Raw genomic sequence first — 15,532 nt, forward strand, 5'->3', positions numbered from 1 at the left:
TATTTATAGATTTTTTACTGATGTGGCACTCTAATTATTGAAGAGAGAAGGAAAAAACAAGACTTGATTTCTAAATAGGACCTCAAGTCTACGCGCCCTTCGATGCCCAAGAAGCCAGGGAAACTCCCATTGTGAAGGACCGCGTGGAATCCATGGATCTTGTGATGGAAGAAAAATAATAAATGATTTTATGTATAGAAACTACTATTACACATTTTGCATTGGGAAGTATAGTTTCTTGTGATGGAGTTTTTGAGGCTTAAGACTCCATGAGTGGAGTCTGCATTAGGACTGCCCTAAGCATAGCGACCAGTAAAAACATAAAGGAAAGAGCAAATGTTTCCTACTTTACTGTGCGCGTGTCTCACTCGTGAAAAATGGCAGCGTTAAATGTGAAGGATTTGGTAAACAATAACGCCTAAGCTCACGCTGAGGCCACTACCGGTTTTTTTTTTCCGCACCAAAGCTGGGTTTCACATGACGGCACTACTAGATTCTCCAGAACCGGACCAGACCAGGTCCGCAGTCAGCTTGCCATGGTCCCAACATTCCACTCGTAAACCAAACCAATCACACAGTGAGGCACCACGACACAACAATTTTTTTTCTTTGTAAGGAAGAGACACGACCCAACATAGCTTCGAACCAATCACCATGAGGCCATGACCTAGTCTTGGGGAAAAGGCGTGGACGGCGCCGCGGAGTGAATGAGATTTCGGTAGGAACCACTAGATTCCCACCGGAAGACGCGGCAGCGGCAGCCGCACGCACGCCGCGCTTCCAGTCTCCCTGGCGAACCCGGCAGCGGATCCGGTCTCTTGTCTCCATTGCAAGACCCCTTGCCTCAGGTCTCTGCTGGACTTTGCAGGAATTTCCTTGCAAATCATGCAAGGAAAGTTCAGAGTTTATCGGCGATGTAGGTGGCAAACACATCACAGTCGCATCAAAACTGCCTCTGCGCAACATATCACACCAAAACATCTTGGTTTGGCTGGGTACAGGATAAGATTCGCACAGAAAATCGATACATAGCCGACCACAACGTGATGGCAACTGCAGAAAACCAAACTGGCACATCATTTTCATCTTAGCATATTGATCAGGGTACTCCCAGATACGGAACCCGCCACGCCAAACTGAATATTAATGCTCGAACTACTGGTTGATCCGAGGTTATCAGCGGACAGCAGCAGCAAACCCCAATTAGATCAGCGGCCCACTCATAAAGCAAACTCCAATTCAGCTCGTTTCAGCACACGCGAAACCATAGAGTAGAACTCAGGTTCCTTTTCTTTTATCTGATCAAGTGTGGTGGATTCATGGGCGTCAGCCTGTGGGAAACGAGAAGGTGAACCATGAGAACAGGAGAAATCTTAACATATGTACTCTTGGGAAACAAGGTGTATGATTAGAGTATTAAGTTCGACACACCAGCAGGCTTTGGCCCTGTTTGGGACTGCATGGGCGATAAGCGCGAGCGGAATAAGCGCAACGCGGCCGCGAGCTCGCTTCTGCGATTTTTTGCCGCCCAGTTCAAATCCCGCATTTCGCCTTCGCATGCGGCTGGAATAAGCGCGTTGGAAGCGAAGCGTTTGGCGGGATTTTTCTGCGTTTTCTGCGGAAAAGCACCGCAAACGCTGTCCCAAACACGCCCTTTGATTTGTCCCATCTAACAAAATAAAGCACAAACAATAATTACAGGACTGATTCTTAAAAGTGTAAATTCACTGAAATTTAACACATTAACGATGACAAACTGTTTTATTGTCTCATAATTCAACATGTTCGGTATAGCCTTCTTAGCTAATGGTTCAACAGTCACCCTCCACTACAGATATAAGCAGTTTTTCAAAAAAAAAAAAACACACACACACACAGATATAAGCAAGTGGGGTTTAGCTGCTACCCTACACGAAATTGATTTTTGCTCCAGAGAACTTAAGCAGCGGCACAAAAGGCAACATAACTGGCATCCCAAGCCACAATATCAGATAGACAAGGAAGCGTACCTAACAAGCATTAGCTCATTGACAGATCTCCACATTTTCCGCCCAGTATCCTTCTGATTTTGGTCTCTAGCACTTCGACCACACCACAATTCCTTGACGATGTACATTACCTCTTCAGCATCTACCTTTAATTTTAAAAGATAATGTTACAAATTTATTAAAAAAATGCCACAATACTGAAGGTGACGAATTACTTTATACAAGTTTGGTCATAATTGGCATAAATAAATAACACCTCATTTGATAATGCTAGAAGAAAATATCTTATTTTCAGGTTATGACATCAGATAGCAAGAAACAGAGTACCAGAACTTGCTCGGCCGTCCCATATATCAGCTCCTCATGCTCAATAAGACGCTGATGGAGTATACGGTAATGATCCAAATCCAGGTTAACGACTGGCTCAGTTTGAAAATCTAATCCAGCAAGCTGAGTAGCCACATAGGAGGCCATAACTTGACCAAATATTGCAGGGATGGTTCTCAGCACTGGGATAATGCGAACCCTAAACCCTGGCACAATCTGTGGAATAATGAACAGCATGTTGTCAGTATTCAGTAGTCATGAACCTCAGACGTAGATAAGCAACTAGGTGCTTTAGAGGAATTTAGTCGACTCCTTGTCATGTAAACTCTTTATTCAGAAAATCACAAAGAAAAGGGTTTATAAAAAATGGATCAAATAGCCAGGAGGGTGTGAATGCAAGCCCAAGGGGAGCTGACCTGATAATCTGATGGAGTTTCCTCTTCTTTTGAAGCTTGAAAGGGAAGTAGCTTTGCCTTTGGCTTTTCCAATGAAAAAACTACGGGTATCCCGCCTTCAATTCCGTGTTCCTTCTTAAGCCGGTACCTCAACTAAAAATAGCAGTTGCAACAAAACAATTGCAGCACATCTTCACATGTCAGTAAATGATGGAATGGCAGCTTACAAAGGGACAGAATTATTTAAAAATTTGGAAGAAGTATCAAACTAACTGATCGAGAGAGGGGATCATTGCTTGATTCTCTCAAATCTGCAACACGAATTCTGGTGGGGTCAGCTCGAGCTCCAGCCCCCATTGCCGAAAGCACCTTTAAACCTCTGCGCACGCAAGCCGCAAGGAGTGCCACCTAATGGTTACAAACAATGTTTTTAAGGCGTTAAGGCGAGGCACGGCGAGCGACCCCGTCGGCATGGCGAGGCGACGCCTTATAGCAGCAGGATGTAGGGAGAAAAAGAAAAAAGAGAAGGAAGGAGAAGGGAGAAAAGGAAAAAGAATAAGAGAAAGGAGACAACTTGGTCCAGCCCACTAAAAGCCCAAGCACCACCCCACATCCCCACCAGGCCTGACCTAGCTCCCCTCTCCCGAACACTCTCAAACGCGCCCACCCTTCGCTCGCGAGTCACTGCCGGCGGCGGCGGCTGCCTTCCGCTCCTCTCCCTCCTCGCCCTCGCCCTCTCCCTCCTTCTCCCTCCCTCACCGGAGCTAGCAGGAAGCTTCCCCCTCCTCTCCCTCTCCCTTCTTCCTCCCTCAAGTTCTCCAGATGAGCCGCTACCTGCTGGATCGGCGCCAGCCGCCAGAGCCAGCAGGGAAGCCTTCCCTTCCTCTCCCTTCTCCCTCCCTTCCTCACGCTCTCCAGATGGTTGCTGTCCGTCGGATCGACGCCAGAGCTAGCAGGAAGTTCTTTCTCCTCTTCCTCCCCCTTCTCCCTCCCTCCCTCTCTCACTTTGCTGCTGTTATGGTAAGGTGTCCATGGACGCCCAGCATTTTTTTTCGCCTGGACGACTAGGCGACGCCTTAAGAACTATGGTTACAAATAACAAAGAAAAATGTTGACTAGCCTGCAGTGATGTTTGAAAAAGCAATTTGGAATACAAAAATTAGGTTAAAACTATCTATGTAATATAGCTTTGTGTTGCTTGATAATCAGAAAACGCAGAGGTAAGGGAAATTTAAGTTTACATAGGGACTAGTAGTCTAGTACTGCCAAGATATTATTTCATCAAATTGAAAGCATATGGTGTTGCATGAGTATTAAGAACAGCTGAAACAAAACAGAATGTCTATAAAGGATTTGAAGAACTGCCATGCCTGAGGCCCTGTTTAGTTCCCTTCAAAATTCCAAAACTTTACAAGATTCCCCGTCACATCAAATGTTTTAACACATGCATGAAGTATTAAATGTAGTTAAACAAAATAACTAATTACACAGTTTGTCTATAATTTGCGAGACGAATCTTTTGAGCCTAGTTAACCCATGGTGGGACAATAATTACCAAATACAAACGAAAGTGCTACAGTGCTTTACACCCAAAAGTTTACGCATCTAAACAAGGCCTGAGTATTCTATCTAAGCATGTGAAATGCAATGGAAGCACCTATGGAAGAGTGAAAGGAGAAGTTTCAATATTAGTATTTATTACCTTGGTATCAATGTTATCGATGCAATCGAGAACAAAGTCAGGCTGTCCAGAAAGAATCTCTGCCTCAGATGATGGATCATACAATTGCACTCTTGCATCTATTTGGCACTCTGGGTATATCATCGAAAAATGCTTCTTGAGGCATAATGCTTTTGGAGTCCCAACATCATCTCTGGTTGCCACAGCATGTCGATTTAGTGATGACAGTTAGACCTTTCAACATATCATGAGTGCCTTGTTAATGTCCACCTATTATAAATGCAAGATGTTACTTATAAAAATGTAATGTGCACCCACCCATTTGATACTTCCGTAAAAGCTGCCCAGTACAAATGTTTCCAATGGTTATATGCATCCTAGTTTTAATTGATAATGCAGGGGCACCCAATAGATGAAAGACAATTCGGCGATTCTAGATTTGATTTGGATAGAAAATTTGGAAACCATGCCAGCATGGAGAACATGCATTCCACTAGTGTGGTCAAATAAACTCTAGATGTTTGAGAATTCACTAAAAGAAACCTTAGTGCTAGTGTGCAACTACTTAAGTGGTAATTCAGACCATGTGGGTTAATCAGAAACAAACAAGTTTAGAGAAATTTGCTTTTATTAGTTTTAAGAAACCAATTTGAAGTTGCAATTTTGTTCCGGTAAGTTTAGAATAGACCATGGTCAGATGAGCCCTTTAGCTGTTCATAACATGGAGATGATATCTTGTTTTGGGCAAAATAACTTAAGATTGGTTTTACATAAAGCTCACGGTATGAATCTTAGTCAATAAGTTTTTTCAGTCCTGGTTAAATCCTTCCTAATCAAACAAGATTTTAGGTTTTAAACCATAAAATATGTTTTTTAACTAGATAATCAAACATAACCAAAGTGCACTCAAGATTTCACAACTACGTCATGCATCCACCTCTGGAACACTCAAATCTATACCTGATCAAAATCCACAAGGAGCAACCTTCCGACACCAGATCTCAGGAGCATTGAAGCTGCATGACTGCCAACCCCCTCCAAGACCAATGACTACAACATAGGATTCAGTCACTTTCTTCTGAGAGTCCATGCCAAAAAACTGTATATTCCTAGAATACAGAAAATTAACATATACTGGTAACCACAAACACAAAACATTAAACAGTAATAGCTTGAGCATGTTACAGTTCTCCAGATATTTGAAATGTGTGGCAGTTGTGTAGTTTGAACAGAAAATCCAGAACTTAACAAGTGAAATGTCAATAAGACAGTAGTAAGCTATGCACAGAAAGAGGGAGCACATGCTATATCACTTTCCGCACAATACCAATCTCTAAAGACGAAAAGCATAAAACGCCGATGGCATCAAGAAGTAGCATACAAAGCAATGTGAATATCTGAATTGGTAGACCTATAGAAACAAAATGTGGAATTCACTGGTTGTAAATTATCAAAATACAATTAATTTTGTCAATCAAGCAGATATCAAAAGATGCTCTGTAGCTAAGGCCTCGCTCCATAACTTTACTAGGGGAAGAAAACAAATGCAAACCTTGTAAGCTGCTCAGAGACCACTTCATCTGAGAGAAGATCGGAGCTACCAATGGCACCCAGCTGCCTGCTGGACCGAGCGTTGCCTGGTTGAAAAAGAACAATTTAAGGAACCAGGACTTGGTAAAACACATTCAACACCACCAAGTAACAAATGTCAACAACAAATACACAAGCTAATCTTGAATTATTATCATTTTCCCACTGCTAAACTACCAACAGGAGGTAATCGCACCCGCACCAGCCGTGACTCCATTCGATTCCAGCAACTCCCGCACGTACCCTTCTCTCCGCTTGGATCTGCAACCGTCGAAACGAAGCGAGCGTCAGCAGAACGCTCCGTGTCACTCAGGTCCGGCTTGGCGTCGGGAAGGGGGAAGTTAGGCCGGTTACCTCGAGCGAAGATTCATGACCGCGGCTGCAGAAAGCGCGCCGACGGCGGCCCCGGCGCTGGCGGCGAGGAGCCATTCCTTCGCCGGTTACCTCGAAGGAACTTGTGAGCTTCGGCGGCCTTTGAGGGAGACTGTCGGCGCGGCCCACTACGATCTGTTGTAGAAACGACGGGCCTAGGGTGAGCGGTGGGCTTGCTTTTGGATTAAATCTGAAGTTATTGGGCCGCCTCTTCCAGTAAGTCAATTTGAGCCTGTCGCTCTCGACTTATGGGTGTGTGGGGCTAAATATTTAAGGTGTTTTGTTGAAGTAGAAGTGAACTGCTCATCTCCTTCCACCAGTTTAAGTTTTTAGGCTGAATTGGTTGATGAGTGCAAGTGCAACTCAATATGATATCAGGACTAGAAGTTTTGAGTTCAAATCCTAGCGCGTGCAATTAAATAAAATACCCGCAGCTGACTCCTAAATTCCACATTTTAGGCATAAGTGAGCATGCACGTGTGGGAGAGTTTTAGTATAAGTGAATCTCCATCAACTTAAGTTTTTTTCGTTGAATTCTGGTGCATGCAACTCAATATACTTAATCCTGATATCCCATCAATTTAAGTTTTTTTTTATTGAATTGGTTGGTGCATGCAACTTAATATATTTAATCTTGATCTAACAAATGATTCTCTCATCTCTCCTCTTAAAAATTTAAAGACAAAGGATCTCCATCAGAACCCCTATGATTGACACCATCACGGGCACTTCACCCATATGTTTTCCTTTATTTACCCACACATGTTAAATAATTAGCATAATGCAAATTCTGATGTCAACCTTTTAGCTGGACAAATATTTGGTTTCAGTGAACCACAGAACCATCCTTTTGAATGGCGAGGTTGTGTGTGTGTGTGTGGTGGTGGTGGGGGGGGGGGGGGGGGTAGATATGTAGCAGCTAGCAGCAACATGTTATTAGTACAAATGTAAACTAGATTACTTTTAGTTATGGGTGAAGCTGTAGAAATGGCAACAACATTTAGTAGTCACGCATGGCTCTGTTTTTTTCTTTTCTTTTTGTTCCCGGTGCATACAGAGCCAAGATGGCACCTTTTTGGCGACTTACGCCATCCACTACAAGTGACAAGAATTGGACAACTTAACGTTCTACTGGACTGCCATGGGTAAATCTTTCCCCAGGGCGCACCTGCAAATTAAACCTTTTAACTCCTCCAACCTTCTTGAAAATGCCAAAAAGATTATTCTGAATTTACGGTGACCACAAAACACATCAGGGCTGATCCGATCCAGTCCATCCACTGAAACCAAATGTGGGGTCCTAGACGTCTAAAGCAGCCATCAGAAAGATTGCATCGCGCTAATTTTTTTACTAATCGGATGACAATGCCCACAAGCGCAGAATAATGTGGCAGACAAACTGCTTATGCGTGTTTGGTATTTGGTAAACGCACGAAATGGATATGATTGTATATATCTCTGGCCAGTGGCCTCTCCGTAGTCAATGGAGTGTTCGTGATTTCTCCAGTATCCAGGTATCCAATGGGCGTGCACTTCAAATATTCAATTACTTTTTACAGTGGGATCCCAGTATGTAATTAAATAAACTAGTAAACAAAATTTAAGCTTCCTGTAGAAAGAGATAACTAATTACAATGTTTGCATGCATGTCACTACTTTGACTATGCTTTTATGTGGATGATCTAAGCTCCAATCATAGTAGAAGAATCTAAAAAAAGTAGATATTTTATTTCTGTATATATAATTCTACAGGGTCAGAGAGAGTCATATCTATGAGTAAATTCCCTGAATGCCATACAGAGAATTGTGCAGAAAAGAGAAAAGTTTGGCTGCACCATGCAGCAGTATATTTCAGTTGGGGAGAGTACACGCCTGGGGAAGGAAACTAGCAAAGTAACCAGATTCGGCAGTCCTGGCCAACGTGAACCCTGCCTTAATAGGCCGACGACTAAACAAGAATGATCCCTTTATTGGCATTCTAATGGCCACAGCATGCACGCACAAAAGCACGCCTTAACGTGACAGGGCTTCCGTGGTTGTCTGTCACGTCATGCGCCATTTGCAGAGCCATGCATGTGTGCACACAGCAGCTTTATTTAGGGCTTGTTTGGCAGGGCTCCGGCTCTTCCAAAAACAGCTCCGGCTTCTCAGATGGAGCGGTTTCTCTGGTGGAGTTGGAGCCGTTTTAGAAAATATTTGGCAAAACAGCTTCACTTGTTAGATTGATGTGTAAGCCGCGTGAAGCCACGATTTCATGGCTTCACCTTGCCTGTGTAAGTCGCCGATGGCTTCAGGACCGGCTTCACACGTGAAGCCGGTTACAAAACAAACGTTTGGGAGGGCTTCACCTGGAGCCGCTCGTGAAGCCGCTCCAGAAGCCCTCCCAAACGGGGCCTTACCCAGCCCAATTGCACACGCCTATAGATCACGGACTGCCCTACGTAGCTCAGGCTTTTCCGTGACCAGTTTCTATCCTCTGCTTTGCCTGGCCACTTCCGGTGTTCCATCCCTTGCCGTGCATATGAACCATGCTGATCGGCAAAAGTGCCTATGCAGTCCTGATCCATTAATCCATTATTGTTCACATACTTCTTCAATTCGTGTGTGACAGGACAGCCTCGGTGTTTAATTCTGCAGTGGTTATGTGAGTCCAAGAAAAGTGAATGGTTTTGAACTTGATGATGATTTGCGACTCAGAGAAAAAAAAGATTGAGGCCGGGGTGAATAGAGAGTTAATGACAGTAACAGTATGATCATGATAAACAGTTGGTAATGCTCGATGTCGTTATATGTACATAGGCGAGAAAGGGACGGAGTACACTACAATAATCTCGTGAAGTAAGTGTCAATCTCAACGCATGGAGAAACCTAGATTGTTCTTTCTTTGGGATGGCAACATTTTATAGTCTTTCAAGAGAAAGTTTGACTAAGCCCACGGGCAGAGAGAGAAAAAGTGTTCAGGGCTAAATGACACGACTGAATCCAATATTTTATAGTCATAGTAGTAACAACTGAATTGAAGGCGCCACTTTCAAATTTTCATTTACTACTTGTATGGTGATATTTTGTGTGTGTGGGTGTGTTGGTGTGCGCGCATCCCGGTCACAGCGCCATGTGGTCACTTAGGGTTTGTTCGATTAAAGGAATTTAAAGGGAAAAATAATGTGATTTCTGCATCCAAACAATTTAGCGCTGAACTAAGAATCATCCTTTGAATGTGAGGAGTGACAAAAAATAGACGTGATCTTTCAATGGGTTTGATAAAATCATATAAAAATAAACATTCCCACCATTTTCCGATTTTTTGCATGGGTAGGTGATGAGGCCGTCCAAAATATAGGAAAGCTTCCAATGTATATTACCTTACATTTACATTTTCAAATGGTTGATGTTGTGGAGGTTCAACACATAATATATAGGGTACTAGAGTAAAAACTGAAAACTTGATGCAGACCAAAATAATGACAAGCAAACATCATAGTTGTCTCTTTATAAAGGATCCCACTGTAAAATTAATGCAGAATCTTGGAGTGCATGCTCATTTTATTTCCAAGATACTGGGAAAATCATAACCAGATACTCCATTGACTACGGAGTGGTCAAAGATGCAATCAACTATCCACTACTTGATGCCTTGACCAAATACCAAACAAACCTAAGCAATTTTGTCTGGCACACATTATTTTGCAGTTGTGGGCAGTCCTATCCCGTTAATAAAAGAATTACCATGATGCAAATTCTGATGGCAACTTTTTTGGTCAACCTAATATTTGGTTTCAGTGGACTTCATCAGCCCCTTCACCTTCAATTAAGAACGAACAAGGCATTTTCATAAGCATGAAACTATGCAAGTGGATTGTGAAGAAATATTTGCTTCCCTCATTCCATTTAGAACCTTCACCGGTTAGTTCGATCACAGATTGCAGACGCCCTCAAGACCTCAAAATGGTGACTTTGTGGCACGACATATATACATGAAAAAGGCAAGGTTGAGTGCTTCATCACTACATTTATTACTGTTTGGAATGTAATGAAGCTAAGGGTACTAAAAAAAAGTGTGACGGAACCGCCAAATTAAAACTCTAATTAAGCGTAATGACCGTTATTTGAACACATCGGGCACATTAGCTTAACGGCTTAATTTGGCGATCCTTTCTCAACCCACGGCCCGATCGAAATAACACCGGCAGTCCCACGCGAAGGCGGGCGCATATGGTACAAGCACAACACATTACTTAAAAATACAAGAGCAAGCACGACACGAGCATTAAGTTTTACAAGCTGAGTTCAAATACATAGATAATTTACAAAACTTTACAATAGAGGTGCCTGAAGTTCGAATATAAAAGATCCTACCACTACTTTAGCTTCCATCAGTTCTGCTCCTTCAAGACCGGTCAGACCGGTTCTACCAACCGGTCGGCACTGCCTGCCGACTCCACTGGTCAGACCGGTCCCACGGACCGGTCAGACCGGTCTGCGCAAAACAGAGAGGCTGAACACTCAGCCCTCGAGTGGACAACCCGACAACGCTCTAACCGGAAGGGTCTCTCTCCACCACTTCCCACCCCTCTGCATCTCTGCGGATGAATTTAACGCAGCAGGGGCAGAAATCGACGTCCGGGTGTCCTGTAATAATAAAGGTGGCAACAAACCCTGAGTATTCTAATACTCAGCAAGGCTTACCCGACCAGTGGGTATAACTTAGCCCACATATCTAGACATGCAAAGCTTTTGGCTGGTGGTTTGTTTTTGCAGAAATAGCAACTAGAGGTGTATCCTTACTTTCAACGTTTTAGCCGCATATTTTATATAGCTAGATTCTCACTAAAGTTTGTCTGTCTACACACATGTGGAGCATCCAATTAAGATTCAGAATTTATATCCATTTTGATATCTCTAATACCCTAACTCATTCGCTACGGTGTGACAAAGAGATCAAGGCCCTCATATCCGCGAGACACGGCGAATCGATTCGATTTAACCTTGCAAGGTAGACCTAACCAACACGGCACGCATAAGCCCCGTCGGACCACACGCACCAACCCTTCCCCTCCCCGCCTCGAACTACAGGACCGCCCCACCATCATATGGTCAGCCGAGCTCAACGTGAGATCACCAAAAGTAAACATGCATTCCCATTTCTCCGCGACTACTCGACTACCCCAGGAGGTGAGTTGAAGTCCTGTACTTTCGAAGCAAAACAGTACTAGACTTACCGGTTTCGACTACCTCCTACTCCCGGCATGCGGTTAGTACAAATTCAATCTCCGATCAGCACTGCCACAACAACCGGTCCTTAATCGACACGGGCGGGGCTAAGGCACCCAGGAACCCTGTCCTGCTGCCAAACCTAATATCATCATCCCCGCCCGGTCTCATATCTCCATATCCATTTCAAACCATTCCTCAAATACTAAAGTATATAAAGATAATAATGTATCTCGCGAGTAACCGGAAATTACTCGGCTTCTAAAGTTTCCTGTGTCTCGCGAGTGACACGAAGTCACCCGACTTCTACCGGACTTATTTAGCCTAGCACCGCTATCGACCTATACATACTAGTAAAAACTCAAGGAAACCTAGGGATCATGCAGCTAGGGTTCCAATCAACTCCTAATACGTAATGCGCAAGTAATAGATAAAACATATGCATAGTGAATCATAATTTAAAATAATAGGACATGCACCGGGGCTTGCCTTGCGTCTGCTGCACCACACTGGGGTTAGCCGGGCCTTGGGCCGACTCCCCGCGAACCTCCTCCTGCGGGGCTTGCCCCTGCGGCTCCGGTGGCTCCGCAACCACCTCGTATACGACCTCCTCCGCCGCGGCTGCTACACGTGTGCATATGCATATGACATGAGAGTGCATGCATGATTTATAAAAATTACAAGTAATCGATACCCAATTAAATTTCCAACTATTTGTATCAACAACCACCTATTTACTCCTGCTCAGCCCAACTATACCGGTCAGACCGGTCTCTAACACCGGTCAGACCGGTCCTACTCTCGCAGTAAGCTACCGGTCAGACCGGTCCCTCCGACCGGTCAGACCGGTCCTACCCAGCCAGGAACCAGAAACCTTGGCGCGGCGAAAATCGCCCACCAACTCTAAAACCTGACTAGGAACTAGTTCATGGGTTCACCTAGGGTTGTTTGACCAGGGGAAATCCACCTAAAGCCATCTAGAAAAGAAGATCAATCCATCCCTAGCTAGAATACCTTGAATGAGTCTCTTCCCCACGAAACTTCGATTCCACTTCACCCCGGGAATGAGCACATGGCAGAGATGATCCTCCACGCCGATTTGGAGCTTCCCTTGACATTGGATCACTTGGAAAGGGAGGGATTTGGGTTTTTAGGGTTTGGGTGAGAAATGAGAGGGGGAGAACCTGAGCTCGAGCTGAGCTCGGTGAGGGGGAGGGAGTGGTTGGGGAGAGAGAAGAGAGTGGTTTAAATGCTGTGGGGCCCAAAAACCGCCAACACGGGTTAGACCGGTCAGACCGGTCGCCCTTACCGGTCAGACCGGTCCGGGCCAGGCTGACAGAAAATGTTTTGGTTTGTGTTTTACCGTGTGAGTTTAAAACTAATCACTTTAATTGACTTAATTACCGAGGATTAATACCTGGGTGTTACAAAAAGATAACTACATTCATATCAATATTTTGGCTTTGATGCTGGACAAGTGGTCTTGCATTAGACATGGTTTCCTTCATTTTTCTTCTCTCCCCTTATTAACTCCAATGATGTGTCATCTCAAATTCTATGTGGCTCCACTATTTATTTAAAATGCCATAGACACTAGGTGCGGTGGAGCATTGGGACTGTCCTAGATATAAACATACAAACAAGAAAAATAAATAACTTACAATGCAACTGGCGATTGCACACGCGCAGAAATCAAAAGTCGCATCACATTGTCTCTCTTAAGCTATTCGCTGGAGATTTCTGAGGCGTTCTGTGCATCAGATCACACTACTACAGAGGGAGCTGGAAAAAAAAAACTAAAAGAACCTCTATATGAACAAGTGGGGGTGCCTTTTTTAGTTTACTTGCCTACTAGTTGATGGGTTTTAATGCTGTGTGCTGTCGTGTATGATATTTTCCGCAAAACTGATATTACCTCTGTTCTTAAGTATATAACACAATTAACTTTTTTTATTTTCTTTGACTATTCATCTTTTCTACAAATATTTATGCAAATATATAAATCTACAAATTAAATCTAGAATACTACCATATTGGTACTCATTTTAGTTTATTTAGTTAACTCATTAAATAAATATTTTTGGTCAAAGTTTGAGAAAAATAATCAACAGTGTCATTTAAGGACAACCAAGAAAATAAATAGTTCCACCGAATGGAAATAAATTCATTGAGACATCAACCTCGCCTCCAATGTGACGCCTTGATTATTCGCAATATCTACGAAAAAATATTGTCTTAAATGGAAGGGTTCGGTATTATAATATATATTTCATAAGGGATCTATTAATATCAACCTTGTGTTTTTAATCTATACAAAGCCTTTTTTGTAGTCATAAGTAAAACAAGTTTGGTTTAGGATAAACCTAAATGCATGGACTTATGTTTCGGATCATAGAAGGTACTGTTTAATATTGCTCACATCCAACACATTCAATATTTAATCATTTCAGTATTTTGACAGAATTTAATAATAGTACAGCTGCACTATCTTTGAAACGTAGCATTAAAAGATTATTACTCTGTTATATTTAAATATTTTTCAAACTACTATAATCTATTATCTTTATATTTAAAGGTTAAAAGAAGCCACCACGTTCGCCGAGAGGGCCAAGAAATTCCCACGTTAATCGGAAAAAAGAAAAGGATACAGACCGTTGGATTTTATGAAGATCTAATGGTCAAGAATAATCCACGGAATTCAATCCCGATAAGGTTAATAAATAGTAAATTCGGAATTATAAATCAAGAAAAAAGAAAATTTTGAGTCGGATACAAACTAGGACCCAAATACCTAAATAAAGAGCCCATATTAAAAATATCATAAAAGTACACAAGGCACACTAGAGGAGCAAATGTTCTATAACAGGGAGAACTTTACAAGAGATTATTCAAATGAGACACGATAACCCAACAGATCAGGTAATTTTAATATTTTTATGAGTATTTTCATCTCATAATAACCAAACCTCTGTTATCCTAACAATTTTATGATATTATACATTACAGGGTTTTGTTTTTACATCAAGAGCCACAATTGATCGCTTCGAAAATACTTTCTGGTGGTAGATGTCATGCAATAGTTGCAACAAAATGCGCACTAAGATAGCCAACAAGTATCACTGCCGTAAATGCAATACATGTCCAGAAGCAATAACACCTAGGTACTCATACTTTCCCGAACATTGATTTCCAAACACCATGTTATTCATTCAAACCATGATAATATATGTATTGGATTTGTCTCCGAATTAGTGATCATACGACAACTACTACATGCAGTATATTTGATGATGATGCAAAAAAAGAATTCTCAAGAAAACTATTACAATCCTGCTTGAATCACTCAATGGAGAATCTGAAGAAGTTCCTAAAATTATAGAACAACTATATGGAAAGGCACTTATCTTTTGATTCAAACTCAATGACCAAAACCTGACTGAAGGAAAATAATATTATTTAGTTAAGAGAACATTTGAGGCAAACGATAAGCTTGAGTTGGTACATTCAAAAAATAAAATTGAAGGGGTACACAACATTTTCTCTTCTCTGCCGGGGCCTTCGAAAAGGAGCAACACGGAAGCATGGTAGTGCGGAGGGAGCAGCACAGCTAAATGGATAAGGTGTAAGGATAAGGCCGGGAAAAAATTAAGATTACTTAAGATAAACTAACGTACGGCCAACATTTTTAATATATAAATCGTACTCATTTGTTATGAATCTCATTACAAAAAATATCAATTCTGAAAAATTAGATACATAGACAAAGATATATTTGACCATTCCTCTAAAATTCCATTTATATTTTATATTGCTATATCAATAAAAAAAATTCTCAGTTACAATTAATACAAAATTATTGTTGAGTGATAATAATATTTTGTCATGGTTACAAATTATAAAAATTTTAATTCATATCCAAAAATAAAATATTCCACAGAAAAAAGAAATTTATGGAGTGCCTAAAAATA

General features: G+C 42.1%; 1 pseudogene; it reads right to left on the bottom strand.

Annotated features, from left to right (window-relative positions):
* Window positions 1-937: 937 nt before the first annotated feature.
* On the bottom strand, window positions 938-6,436 carry LOC120702976 (annotated as a pseudogene).
* Between the last annotated feature and the right edge of the window lie 9,096 nt (window positions 6,437-15,532).

The sequence above is a fragment of the Panicum virgatum genome, chromosome 4K (assembly GCF_016808335.1).
Source record: "Panicum virgatum strain AP13 chromosome 4K, P.virgatum_v5, whole genome shotgun sequence".
Lineage (NCBI taxonomy): Eukaryota > Viridiplantae > Streptophyta > Magnoliopsida > Poales > Poaceae > Panicum > Panicum virgatum.